At 37.3% G+C, this 13578-nt stretch overlaps 1 protein-coding gene across 4 annotated transcripts in view; it reads right to left on the bottom strand.

Moving 5' to 3' along the window:
* LOC124788334 (zinc finger protein OZF-like) overlaps positions 1–3152 on the bottom strand; it is a 64087-nt gene extending 60935 nt beyond the window's left edge. For 2 of the 4 annotated variants that reach the window (XM_047255587.1, XM_047255584.1), the window contains exon 1: positions 2827–2978. The gene's annotated coding sequence lies outside the window, so the exon portion shown is untranslated. Of the gene's footprint in view, positions 1–2041; positions 2979–3081 lie in introns of those variants that run through there. The other 2 variants (XM_047255588.1, XM_047255586.1) reach the window with 2 other exon arrangements.
* Positions 3153–13578: the final 10426 nt, after the last annotated feature.

Genomic DNA, 13578 nt, shown 5'->3' with positions numbered 1-13578 from the left:
TTCTGGAGTTGCTTAGTGATCTGACTACATCCTTATAAATGGTACTCCATTCAAATTTTCGCAAGTCTCCTGTCAACACTGTTTCCTGCAATTTGGGAAGTCTGTCCTCACTATCATCTAAATTACTTTCATCTGTCATAGCTAATTCTCCAGACTTTATGAAACTATTATTTAGTTCAACTGCACTTGGAGGAACAGGTAAATTTTCTGCAATTAGCCCTGTTTCTGCTTTAACTGTTTTCCATGCTGCTTTATATTTGTTGCTGGACTGATAAATATAGTTCTCATTAGCTTTTTTCTTTGCAGAAATGATTTCTTTTTTAAATTGGCATATGCGTGTATATACTCATTATTCAAGCAAGATTTATCATAGAAAATTCTTAATAGAATCCTTAAGTTATTTAAGTAAGGTGTATACCAGTCAGTTACTTTTCTTTTCTGTTTTCTCCTTGCATTTAGTCTATTGTGTTTAATGATGAAGGGGCAATATTCATTAAAGATAGTGGTAATAGTGTCTAAGAAATAATTAAAAGCAACGCTTAATGACTCATTTTCCATGACAGCATTACACCAGTCCATGATCATAAGTCTTTGTATGAGATTTGTTATACTTGATGGGTTTAACTGCCTCACTGTCCTGGTTTCTATTGGTTGAGCCTGTTATTTTTTGAATGCCATTAATTTTAGCAAAATTCCATCATGGCCAGAGAGCATTGGTTTAACAACATTTAAGATTACATCATCTTTGCAAATGTTTGATATGACATTATCTAGGGAGGCATTCTGCCTGGTAGGCTCATAGTTAAGGCAAACATAACTGTATGACTTGAGGGTATCTAGCAGCAATCTCTTCTACTGGAAGCTCTTTGCTTTCCACATTTTGGGAAGTAGTAGTATGGACCAAAACAAGAAAAAATGTCCAGTCAACATTTGCTCTAAAATGCATACCTCAAAAGTTATGAGCAATTGTTTATTAGAAGAATTGTGTTTCCACGTAGCAAAGATGAGCACATGCTCATAACTCTTAAAGTATGCATTTTAGATCACGTGTTTACTGGATTTTTCTTCTTTTTTGGTCCACACTATCATTTCCCAAAATATGGAAAGCAGAGAGCTTGCTTGCAGTAGAAGAGGTTTGCTTCACAGTATCGAAGATGAAAAATTGCTCTTAGCTCTTAAGGTATACATTTTCAACCCTATGTTTACCGAGACTTTTTTGCTTCTAGTATCATGGCATTTCAACTGTATGCATTTACGCCATTAATTATGATACACCTTGTATAACAACAGCAAAATAATTTTTAATAGCATATCACACACCCATTCACTACTACATTAGTTATGAACTACAGTTGTGGGGCTACTCAGAAGAATGAGTGTGTATTCCTCCAGAAAAAATATTATGGTATCAAGCAAGAAAATGAATCCCTGGAGACCTATCTTCATCCAGCAAGAAATAATTACAATATTCAGTGAACATGCCTTCAACAACCTTTGTTATGGGAAAGAAAATCATGAAACGTTTAGAATCAAGAATGAATGTCCCAACTACAACATTTGGAAACATGACAACATACGCATCCTGTGCTATTAATTATGTAAAACATGTGACAGCTTTTCTCTGGTAGCACTGAACATGTTTAATTTGTTACCTTCTGAAGTACTATCCTCACCACTGAAAAAGTTCAGAACCAAACTCCTAATACTCCAAGATTGTGACCTCTGTATTTAGTTTAATATTTTTACACTGTTACTGCAAAATGGAGGTGTGGAATTGACAAAATATAAGGCCACTCAAAAAGTGCTGTTTCATTATGAGTAATGATTTTTTTCGTAATTTAAGTTGATGCCAGTTTCAGAAAAGTAATAGCCTACATTAAATTCCTTTGTTATAAATTTTTACACTAACTTATATATTCTATTAATGTGTTTCTATTTTATTGTATGTATATTCCTAATAGTATTTCTGTTCCGTAAATTTGATGCAATCACTCCGATAATGATTAAGATGTAGTATGTGGTAGTAAATAATGAAAATCACCTGCTTGGCACTGTGTGCATATTTTTTCTTTGATCACAATACCAACCGAAAGTGACAGCAATCTCATGCACCAACTGTACGGGTTATATTTCTGTTTCGATTCATTTTTTTCTGTTTAACACTTTCGCCTCATGGACCCATTTTTCTTCGGCATTCGTTTTCGAAGTAAATGAAAATACAAATGGAAAACTTCACATTTTTGGACACACGAAATTTTTGTAACACACACATACCACCCAATTCTTAATATAAACAGTATAAATCCAATTGTAACAACTGTGGCTCCTTAACAAGTTTTGAATAACTATTTGATTTCTTAGACATATATTCATGTGTTTCAGTAACAAAACTACATTAAGAGCTTCTTGTCACGTTCTTGTTTGTTCTATGATCAATAATGCAACAAAACGTTCACGGAACTCGGTACAGAAACAAGAGTACATATTTACTATTTAATACAAGTGCACGAGTACAACATTGTGGGGGTTAACGCATGTATTAGCACACACGGGATTAAAATACAATTTGTAATAACATCTCCATCACAAAATGCTGCTTCCACAATTAGTGCTTCTTGAAATTGGTGCACCTGCCTTCGAACTAAAGTTGTGTTTGGGTTACTGTTTGTTGCTTTTTATTCCAAACGTGTTTTCTTCAAAGTAGGAAGGACTTCAATTGTCACTGACGGCCTACGTTTAAATTGACTCTAAATTTTATATGCAAAGCTCAAAATCATGCACCGGTACATATTTCCTGGTTCTTCCTAATGCGTAATTCTTTCTTACCCTTTATAAGTTTATAGCCTCTGCGATATATATGGGCGCTGATGTAAACTGTCATGATGACTTCATGTTTTCAAGAAATGCAGGGGCGTTACACTGACAGAACATCTTTTTTTCAAACTACGCGAGACAGAACTCTTCGAAGCACCGGCATATTAAAGACTTGGCAACGAAAAAAAAAAGCAATTAGTATCCAGACACGGACTCATGGTGTATATATATAAAAAGGGGCCCGTGTAAATTTTGCCCTTATCTTACCTCAACATTATAAATGTGTAAACCGTAATTGTTCTTGAGGTAGGAATGTGCCTTCGAGGATTTTTTTCAAACGTAATGGGTTGTTACAGCCATAGTCGTGAAAAGTTGTAACTTTTCTCGTCGTGGGTCAGATGGACGGGTAACTATTGTGAAATGACAATGGAAATAACAGTATGTTTTATTTCTGTTATGATACTTTGAAACAGTACTAACAAACTTTGTGTTTTTATGAAATCAACGATATTTCACTTTTTGTCTTTATTTTGGCCTTGCATAAATGTCTAAACTGGGAATATGCTATCGAAAAAAATTCGTAGAAACTACAAATTTAAGGATGAAAAAAACTTAAATTTCCTTCTGTAAATATTTTGATAATGCCCAAACTCAGCCATTGCACAGTGGCATAAAAAGTCATGCAAATGGGCGGTACAAATGTAACGTCTTTGCTCTTTTATTAGGACAACACAATGACCATCTATTTTGTTATTTCTCTTCAATTTACGGGAGCTTTGATCATTTTCTCATGCTGCTGCTTGAAGCTTCAGAACTGTTCCATTGCTTGTCCTTCTTCATGAATAATTTCAAAGACACCCTATGCACGGCTCACACAAAATCTTTGCGAGCCCTTTCAAAAACATGATCCTGTCTGATCAAAATTACTTGATAGATAACGTCTGTTACTTGCCGCTACAGTGTTGGCACATTCGCTGCCGACTACCGCTCGGCTACACGCCACACAGAAAACCAGCAGGTCACTTCAGAAATGCTCTTAATGTGTGATCCAGAGCAATGTTGGAAGCAGCCGCCGCGAGGTATGACGGAGATGGTAGGTGCTCTATCGACGGCTGATTTTAAGTTAACAATGACTGAAGTGTGGCAGACGGCAGGTTTTCTAGCCCTGAAGTCAAACTCATGACCACAGCACCGCGATGGGGACTGTAACCGAGAAAACGTCGATCAACAGTCTGCAGCAGAACTAAAGTCATGATCGCTTTGATCTTGTTGTTGAAGGGTAGTCTCTACAGGCAAAATCGAGACAGAAAAAGATCATAATATGTTTGTTTGCAAAGCCATCTTTCGCAGCAAAATTTCATTTTTAACACTAAAAGCAAACTGTAATTTCTCGGTGTCATTGGTTATTTGAAACTATGCTGCACATTACAAGCCAATGAGCAATCCTGGATGGCACTTGGGTGAAGATTATAAACGACACAGATTCCAAACGAAATAAAGAATGATAAGAAGGAAAATAAAAACAAATAAAAAAGTCAAGAAGATGATGAAAATTTCGTGGTAAGGTATGAGAAATAAAAAAATAATTTAAACCAATTAACTCAATAAAAATTATCATCAAAGCCTTTTGATTAGATTTACAAACAAAAAAATATTGCGGTATTTGACGAGATTCCAATCTTCCACTTCCTACACCTCATGTTTAAGGCCCCTAAAAATGATTAAACATTTTGTCAAACTTAACTATGCTTGGCAAATATTTGAATGTGTATAGTACTGTTTGATGTACTTGTCAAGCATGGAGCTTGTTGACAGGAATTTTGATTAACAGAAAGTTTGACAATACGAAGAACGTTGTTTGTGTCGATGATTCGCCTCATATGTTAGTGAAAAATTGCTTTATTACTATTTACCTGACTGTATTGTGATTTACTATAACTACGGTATGTAAACTACGATCAAGGAAAAAATAAAATAGCACTAACAGTTTCCAAAATGGTAGGGATATCACATCTTTCCCACCTACATACTAAGCAAGAAGTTATGAACAAAATCACAGTATTATGCATAGCATACAGGCAGGAGTGCAATGAAATAAAAGAAATAGAAAAATTTCCGTTGCTTCCAGGGACAATGCAGGCTATATCTTCCTATGCTGTGGTACTTTAATTAACTGGGAGCAAGTAGAAGATAATAAGTTTTCCCATAGCAGTACATGTGTCTCCTTTTTCAATGTGAGGGCGAAGTAAAGTCGGTTGAACACACACACACACATATGTAATCTGAAGTTACAGATGTAGTCTTCAGTTATTTACAGTGTTACCTAACGATGCACTTTTCATACTGTTAGGATGGCTTTCTCTTCCATAAAAGCAGCATAAATGTATTTTGTCAAGTTGTTCACGACTTGCATGCATGTACGTACTTAATAAGTTTGTAAAGTTACTCTTTGACTTGCTTGCCATGGTTAATGCTAGTGCCACCTATTGGCCATCACTTACCTCTTTGATAGTTTAACTGTCAAACTCAGTTTGGCACTGCTTCTATTCGAATTGACAATGGCACTATCAAATATGCATAAATGAGATGAACCTTATATTGTATTCAGTCTATGCGCTCGCTTTCGTGAGCTTTGTACAAAAGTTTGATTTTTATGTAAGTACAATACTAACTGAAATTTCTGTGTATTGAAATACTTAGATGCATACTTGTGTTTTCTATCGTTAATTTTCTTGTACACTTAATTCCACAGCTTCAGACTGATGACGAAATTTGGGAACACTTAACGCTTAATGAAGAATTGTGTGTTCAAGACCCTTCTACATTTCTGTGTTCTACCAATATATCTGTTTCAGTTTTTTTAAATACCAATGAGATACACATGATAACTGAGCATTTGCGGATTATTTCTGAAATTAACGTAACTTCGTTATCCACACATTACTTTAATACTAGGAAACTATTACATATTGAAATTAGCAGCCAGTCATGTTACTTCCCATCGCTAAAATCCTATTACAAAAACATGTCCTAGGTGATGGCATGTATCAACAAGATGTTGGTGTGGACTCCCAAGTCAAACTGGCAGACTTTAGGCTCACTGCGGTGATAGCTCTCTATAAACATAAGATCTTAAGAGGGATGACCGCTCCACAGGAGGCTCACTGTGCTCAAACGTGATATGACCACAGTCTACGGTCATACGAGCATGAAAATCGATAGACATCCCCGACGGTGGGAACTGGGGATGTATGCGTCATCATGGTGTAAAGAAGAAGTGTTACTAAGGTGAATCTAGCATTTCCCGGACACGTATTGAGACAGGACAAAATCATAAGTTTAATAGCACAGTTCCTCGGCATTTTGAGATATGTTCAATGTCGAAATTCTGGAAATAACTCTCAGATGTCCGTCTTTAGCGAAGGTCTCATTTTAGATTTTAAATTTTTCACTCATGATAGGAGTTGCTCGCAGCTGTGTGGCTTTCTGGATAGGGATACCTGCTGAAGTGCTAACTTGGATAGACTGAGATACTGATCGATGTTTGTATGTCTTTTTGTAAAATTCAATTAGTCCATTCTGCAGGCAACTATGGTAGGCTTTCACTACTTTTAAGTTCAGTCAATTCCATCTGCACATGTAACATAGCGTTTTCAATATTAACCTCAAAAGGGTATTGGACCATTCTCACACAGGGTTCTTGTTTTTTTTTTAAAAAAAATCTGTGACTCTTTCATCAAACTCAGTTCTTACTTCTTTCAGCAGAAATACATACTTGACGAGATACAGTGTCTACTGATTTCGTGTAGACGACATCTCCCAATGACCCAGCTGTCTTTCTTCTAACTGTTACTCGAACGAGATCACATTTTTTTAAAGTGCTTGAGTATGTCCATATATTTCTACATGTATTTGACTTTTACCTTGGAAACTCAAATTTAGGTCGACAAGATACCTAGTCATGTCAACTAAAACGCTAGATCATTCAACCAATATTCCTTCTCCAAAAAGCTGAAACTTAGTCCGTTGCCAGTCATAGAGGATTTTATTTCTCCCCAGTGTACTCAGCCAGAGTACCTTATATCATCATGTACTGGGAATACTTCAGACAGGAAAATCTGAAATTTTCTCTATGATTTAGTCGTCTTGCGCATATGAAACTGACAATCCATACTACATTTTCCACCACTTTCTACAAATCGCTACCTTTGGCACACAGCCGCTTGGTGGTGAATAATGTAGTGGTGTTCTACAATCGTATGTGTCATGTTATTACTCATCAGTCACAAATCCATAGTTCTCAATGTCATCGCTGGTGCACTGCCTGTTGCTATGCCAGAGCGATTTTCGCCTTGAACAATAACCTTTTCCATACAACTTTTTACTTATTTATATACCACATGTCTCATCCTGCTGTTGTACCTTTCACTAAATGCAAGTCAAGTAATATCTACATTGTAAGATAGTTCGCTGTCATCCTCTCATAAAGACTGCCAGCTGGACTGTATCTAAAACATCAGTAGTTACCACACACTGAATTGTAAAATATACATTCCTTTAGTTGTGCTTTGATTGAAATTACAATATCTTTTGACATATCATCAACTCATCATGCTATGGTTTGATGTGACAAGCCTGTATTTTTCACTAATCATACCAGTTCTGCTGCCAATATTTACAAATATTCTTTGATGGGTTCTCCATAAGATAAATGTGTTCTTTTGTTGGCAATAGCTTCTGCTATCTTAAAGCTTAGTTTTCTTACAATTTCTGAGTTCTCTTATGATATGTTCTAACAAGGCCTACTGATCGGTCATTGATCAGCCAATGAACTGATACAGTGGTCTTATTTGTTTACTGTGTTTATTGTAGTGGGAAGTATGTTTTGTAGAATAATGGTGTATTATGTTGTACTCCATGCAAACTGATATTCCTTCATAACAGATGAGACACAGTATGTTTACATTTTGACAATCACAAAATATGCTTCAGACCAACTCCTTTTGAATGCATGACATTCTGTGCCAACTTACGATTTTTTCATGGATGACATGACTGCATTAACAACTACAATTATTAGTATTATTATTATTTATTGAGCATCTATTTTATTGTATATAGTGATATATAATTTGTTGCATGTTGATACAAAAAAAAAGAATAAAAGCATCTTATGTAGTAGTGTTTGCGAACAGACCTTATCACATATATAAAACAAACAAATTAAAGTTAATATGATGTAAATTTGTAACAATACAGTAATTAAATACAATAATATGTCAAATATACAGTTTATATACAGTAATGGATAGAAATAAGAAACATTTAATTTAATACTCTATACTCACATCATCATCATCATCATCATTTAAGACTGATTATGCCTTTCAGCATTCAGTCTGGAGCATAGTCCCCCTTATAAAATTCCTCCATGATCCCCTATTCAGTGCTAACATTGGTGCCTCTTCTGATGTTAAGCCTATTACTTCAAAATCATTCTTAACCGAATCCAGATACCTTCTCCTTGGTGTACCCCGACTCCTCCTACCCTCTACTGCTGAACCCATGAGTCTCTTGGGTAACCTTGCTTCTCCCATGCATGTAACATGACCCCACCATCTAAGCCTGTTCGCCCTGACTGCTACATCTATAGAGTTCATTCCCAGTTTTTCTTTGATTTCCTCATTGTGCACACCCTCCTGCCATTGTTCCCATCTACTAGTACCTGCAATCATCCTAGTTACTTTCATATCCGTAACCTCAACCTTATTGATAAGGTAACCTGAATCCACCCAGCTTCCGCTCCCATACGACAAAGTTGGTTGAAAGATTGAACGGTGCACAGATAACTTAGTCTTGGTACTGACTTCCTTCTTGCAGAAGAGAGTAGATCATAGCTGAGCGCTCACTGCATTAGCTCTGCTACACCTCACTTCCAGTTCTTTCACTATGTTTCTATCCTGTGAGAATATGCATTCTAAGTACTTGAAACCGTCCACCTGTTCTAACTTTGTTCCTCCTATTTGGCACTCAGTCCATATATATACATATATCTTTCCCACTGACATTACTTTTGTTTTGGAGATGCTAATCTTCATACCATAGTCCTTACATTTCTGATCTAGCTCTGAAATATTACTTTGCAAACTTTCAATTGAATCTGCCATCACAACTAAGTCATCTGCATATGCGGGACTGCTTATTTTGTGTTCAACTATCTTAATTTCACCCAGCCAGTCTATTGTTTTCAACATATGATCCATAAATAATATGAACAACAGTGGAGACAGGTTGCAGCCTTGTCTTACCCCTGAAACTACTCTGAACCATGGACTCAATTTACTGTCAACTCTAACTGCTGCCTGACTATCTATGTAAAGACCTTTAATTGCTTGCAAAAGTTTGCCTCCTATTCCATAATCACGTAGAACAGACAATAACTTCCTCCTAGGAACATGGTCATATGCCTTTTCTAGATCTATAAAACATAGATACAATTCCCTGTTCCACTCGTAACACTTCTCCATTATTTGCCGTAAGCCAAAGATCTGGTCCTGACAACCTCTAAGAGGCCTAAACCCACACTGATTTTCATCCAATTTGTCCTCAACTAATACTCGCACTTTCCTTTCAACAATACCTGAGAAGATTTTACCCACAACGCTGATCAAAGAGATACCTCTGTAGTTGTTACAATGTTTTCTGTTTCCATGTTTAAAGATTGGTGTGATTACTGCTTTCGTCCAGTCTGATGGAACCTGTCCTGACTCCCACGCCATTTCAGTTATCCTGTGTAGCCATTTAAGACCTGACATTCCACCGTATTTGATGAGTTCCGACTTAATTTCACCCATGCAAGCCGCTTTGTTGCCCCGCAATCTATTGACCATTTTCTCCACTTCCTCATATTTCCATCATCATTCCTGTCCCATTGTACATCGAAATCTGAAACATTACTGATCGTATTTTCATCTACGTTGAGCAACTCTTCAAAATATTCCCTCCATCTGCCCAAGGCATCAACAGGATTCACCAGTAGTTTTCTTGACCTGTCCAAAATACTTGTCATTTCCATCTTACCTCCCTTTCGCAGACTGCTAATTACACTCCAGAATGGTTTTCCAGCAGCTTGACCCAAGGTCTCCAACCTGTTTCCAAAGTCTTCCCAAGATTTCTTCTTGGATGCTGTAATTATCTGTTTGGCTTTGTTTCTTTCTGCAACATAACTTTCTCTGTCTACCTGAGTTCTAGTATGTAGCCATTTTTGATATGCCTTCTTTTTCCTTTTACAGGCTGCCTTGACTGTGTCATTCCACCAAGCTGTTTGTTTCATCCTACCTTTACACACTACTGTTCCAAGACATTCTTTGGCCACTTCTAGTACTGTGTCCCTGTACCTTGTCCATTCCTTTTCCAGTGACTGCAATTGACTACATTCAACTAACTGGTACCTTTCTGAGATCACTGTTATGTACTTGTGTCTGATTTCCTTATCCTGAAGTTTCTCCACTCTTATCCTTCTACACATGGACCTGACCTCTTGCACTTTCGGCCTCACAATACCAATTTCACTGCAGATTAAATAGTGATCAGTATCATCAAAGAAACCCCTGAATACTCGTGTGTCCCTCACAGCCTTGCTGAATTCCTGATCTGTTATTATATAGTCAATGGCAGATCTGGTTCCCCTGCCTTCCCAAGTATACCGGTGAATGTTCTTATGTTTAAAAAAGGAGTTTGTGATTACTAAGCCCATACTGGCACAGAAATCCAGGAGTTCTTTCCCGTTCCTGTTGGCCTCCATATCCTCTCCAAATTTACCCATAACCTTTTCATACCCTTCTGTTCGATTTCCAATCCTAGCATTAAAATCAGCCATGAGCAGAACACTGTCCTTGTCCTTTACTCTAACAACTACATCACTGAGTGCGTCATAAAAACTATCCATCTTATCTTGATCTGTCACTTCACCATGCGAATATACTGACACAATACTAATTTTCTTGCTAGACACTGTCAAATCTATCCACATCAGTCGTTCGTTTACATACCTTGTTGCAACTATGCTGGGTTCCAATTCTTTCCTGATGAAAAGCCCTACACCCCATTGTGCTATTCCTGCTTTGACACCTCACAGGTAGACCTTGTATTCTCCCACTTCCTCTTCTTTCTCACCCCTTACCCGAATGTCACTAACAGCTAAAACGTCCAACCCCATCTTACTTGCAGCCTCTGCCAGCTCTACCTTCTTCCCAGAATAGCCCCCATTGATATTAATAGCTCCCCATCTCGTTACCATTCGTTTGTCAAGTCATATCTTAGGAGTCCCTGGTTTTTCAATTAGAGGTGGGACTCCGTCACCTCCAAAGGTCCGAGGTATTTTATGTGTACATAAAAATTAATAAATTACACTTTTCATATCATATCATTGACACTGCCTAAGCAGTACTTGATAACAGCACTGATAGTTACGAACAACCAACTCCTGTAGTTGCCTGATGTTGATTCACTGACTGATTAAGAGCCAATACAGCCAACAAACATACTGATCTTCATAACTGCATACATCCTCTGGAACAAAATTATAAATACTCTCATAAGTTATTGACCATTCAAACATAAAATAAAGTATGGGTAAATAAGTAGTTGAGAGGCGAATTCGTTCTTTAATAAACCTGAATTACAGTACAATTTAATTTTTCTTTCCTATCTCCACAAATTTCAGAGAGGGACAGATGGATGTATAATTTGACATCAGTTCACAAGGTTACAGTGCAAAATAAATTTCAGGGTGTTTGGAGCTCATACAAAAGCCTCATTTTCAGGCAACGTTGCCGCCATCCATTCAACACCACATCATGAAAGTCTATGCGAAACATGTGCGATAGAGACAAATGTATGTGAAAGAGTGAATAATAAACAATAGTTGCCATAGTTGTCCACCAAACAAGCGATTGCACTAGCAACATGACCGCCATATTAGGCGTCTTCTCGGTATGTTGCAGCAATCCCAGAAACATTGCAAACATAATCTGGGCAACTCAAGAGGGAATGGTTGTATAAATTTTTCACGTAGGAAGAATTCATCTAAATAAATACACTGTCAAAATTTTAGCTCCTAAGGTGCACTGCAAGGATTTAAAATAATTCTTAAGTTGGTCATATTTGTCGCATGGTTTGTTCAGCCCTTCCTGCCGAGAGTGCGAATTGGAGAATAAGTAGGCGTAGCAATGACTAGAGAATGTAGCGGCACATAGCGCGAAGCCAAAGTGCCCATCCGCAAGATTTAAGCCTTAGACTTCACAAAAAATGCTGCAAATCATTAACTGTTTGAATAACTTGCAGCTAATATCGAAATCTAAACTGTTGCAAATATTTTTGTTACACAAGTGACTAGTAGAGGAAAGAGAATCAGAGCAATGTATGATGTTCCACTGCAGACCAAATCAATTGGGACTTCAATTTGTAGATATGAAATATTTTACAACAATCCCTGAAAATTTTAAAATAACACGTATTTATATTTTACTAACAGTGAAATAGTTTCTTGTTCATTTGTTGCAGTCTTCACAAATATGTGAAGTGTCTCTTGGATGATGAATATAAACATTTCCCTTACACCAGGCACGCATGATAAAAGAAAAATTAATGCATTCAGACACTTCACAGTAATTACCAGTTTTATTTACAAAAAACTGGGATCGAGTAAGAAATGGTCGTGGGCATTGTTCTGCACACTATGCTGCTTACCAAGTATACTCGATCAAATTCGTAAAATGACAAGGCACAAATGTCTCAAGTTTAACAATACCGATCGAATGATGAACCTTAAATGAAAAAGAGCTATGAGAAATTATATTGTCTGGCAATTTTCTGAAAAATTCTTCACACTGCAGAAGACTTTCTTTATCAAGAAGCTGAATCACACAATTTGTTCCTGGTGGAATACAAATTACATTGACAGTCTTTTCATTGTCCTGCTAAAGACAGAGGTATTGCTATATCCAGACCAAGAGTCCAACAAAAGCAATGAATTATTGTCTGCAACTGGTCAGAAGATGTATCAGATGTAAGACTGTAACTTATTTTCCCCCATTTTTCCAGATTTTGCTGCGTCAAGTACATGATTTTTCAACGAAACAGTTGTTTTCTTAAATTTTTGCTCCAAAATTTGTCCTGCAATTCCTGAATAAAGACATAAAACTGTAGAAACAGTAATCCGCTATTACTTACCACTAATATTGTTGTATACAAATACAGTATGTGATCAAACATATCTGAACACTTGGCTGAAAATGACTTACAAGTTCCTGGCGCCCTCTATCGCCAATGCTGGAATTTAATATGGTGTTGTCCCACCCTTAGCCTTGATGACAGCTTCCACTCTCGCAGGCTTACGTTCAATGAGGTGCTGGAGGTTTCTTGGGAAATGGCAACCCATTCTTCATGGAGTGCTGCACTGAGGAGAGGTATCGATGTTGGTCGGTGAGGTCTGGCACAATGTCAGCTTTCCAAAACATTCCAAAGGTGTACTAGAGGGTTCAGGTCAGGACTCTGTGCAGGTCAGTCCATTACAGGGATGTTATTGCCGTGTAACCACTCCGCCACTGGCCGTGCATTATGAACAGGTGCTCGATTGTGTTGAAAGATGCAGCCGCCATCCCTGAATTTCTGTTCAACAGCGGGAAGGAAGAAGGTGCTTAAAATACCAATGTCTGCCTGTGCTGCGATAGTGCCATGCAAAACAATGTGGGGTGCAAGCCC

This window comes from Schistocerca piceifrons, chromosome 3 (assembly GCF_021461385.2).
Source record: "Schistocerca piceifrons isolate TAMUIC-IGC-003096 chromosome 3, iqSchPice1.1, whole genome shotgun sequence".
Lineage (NCBI taxonomy): Eukaryota > Metazoa > Arthropoda > Insecta > Orthoptera > Acrididae > Schistocerca > Schistocerca piceifrons.
This window is presented reverse-complemented; position numbering and strand designations above follow the sequence as displayed.